Here is a 1,298-nt window from a genome sequence, read left to right on the forward strand (position 1 = left end):
ATAACACTTATACTCAAATTACACAGCTGTTAGATGGTTGGAGACTTTCTGAGCACTCATAATTAACTGTACAGGGGAGGACAGAGATGTGAACAAAATGAGGAGCAGATCTAAGTGGCAATGATGCAGAGACTGAGCTCATTATATAGGGGCCAGCAGAGCTTGATACAACTTGTAAGAAGGACGCGCAAATGAAGCCATGGGGACAAAGAGTTGACAATCCCGCTCTGAACAACAGAAAGGACGACTTACTCTACTATAAAGGTAGAAGGGGGGGACTGAGGCAGAACACGCTCGTGATCAAACAGGCAGCACACTGTACGTTAGAATTACACAAAGGATGATGAAATCATAGGCTATGTAACAATATCTTCATCTTTGTTTACACAGAGTATGTGCAATTATACAGGGTGTCCCGGAAGGAAAGGGCATAACTTTGTGAACCGACTTGTCAGTGTAAAAAATCCTGTCTCATCATAGGTCAAATTTGCATACTTTTACGAAACTACAATGATTGATGACCTTAGGGGCAAAAATGATGTAGCTCTCAGGTCACCCATAAATGCATCAAAATGGGAGAAATGGAGTTCCCCCGAGCTAAGCCCTGTATTGGACTATATAGCACCGCTAGGGTTACAGGAGGGAGCTACCCCTCCCGGCACGGCATCCCGGGCAAGGCTCGAACTTGCAATCCCCCGATTACAAGTCCAGCGCGCTACCACTGTGCTACCGCGCCCCCCATAAATGCATCAATTGTAGCTCTGCAACGGTTGAGATTCGGACCCATGTTGAGACTGCATTTTTTACTTAGAATTTCACCTATCACTTTCAAAAATTATGATCTTTCCTCCCAAGGCATCCCGTATACAGCTGCAGCCACTTTACTGCATAGGTGTGTCACTTATCCTGCTTGCCAGTCATTGGCGGACTGGACTATTAAACTGGCCTGGATTTTTTTTTTTTTTTTAAATCAGGGTGGCCCACATCTTTGAACGGTGAAAAATAACGAGTGAATGGGTGAGTGGGCAAGGGGATGAGTGTGGGGGAAATATGAGTGAATGAGTGTTAGTGAGCGTGAATGAATGAAAGTGTGAGTGATTGTGTGGGTGAGTGAGTGGGCTTGTGAATCAGTGAGTGAGGAGTAAGAGTGAATGGGTGAGTGAAAGAATAAATAAATGGGTGTGTGGCAAATGAATGAGTGGGAAGCGAATGAGAAAATGAATGAGTGGGAGTGACTACATGAATGACTGAGTGGGGAATGAGTAGGTGAGTGAATGAATAAGTGGGGAGCAAAGGAG

At 44.8% G+C, this 1,298-nt stretch overlaps 1 non-coding gene across 1 annotated transcript; it reads right to left on the bottom strand.

The window, feature by feature from the left end:
* Nucleotides 1-656: 656 nt before the first annotated feature.
* On the bottom strand, nt 657-736 carry TRNAT-UGU (transfer RNA threonine (anticodon UGU)). The gene has a single exon. It is a non-coding gene; the product is annotated as a tRNA-Thr (tRNA).
* Nucleotides 737-1,298: the final 562 nt, after the last annotated feature.

Source organism: Coenobita brevimanus, chromosome 6 (genome assembly GCF_032717465.1).
Source record: "Coenobita brevimanus isolate Jiangsu-jjx chromosome 6, ASM3271746v2, whole genome shotgun sequence".
Classification (NCBI taxonomy): domain Eukaryota; kingdom Metazoa; phylum Arthropoda; class Malacostraca; order Decapoda; family Coenobitidae; genus Coenobita; species Coenobita brevimanus.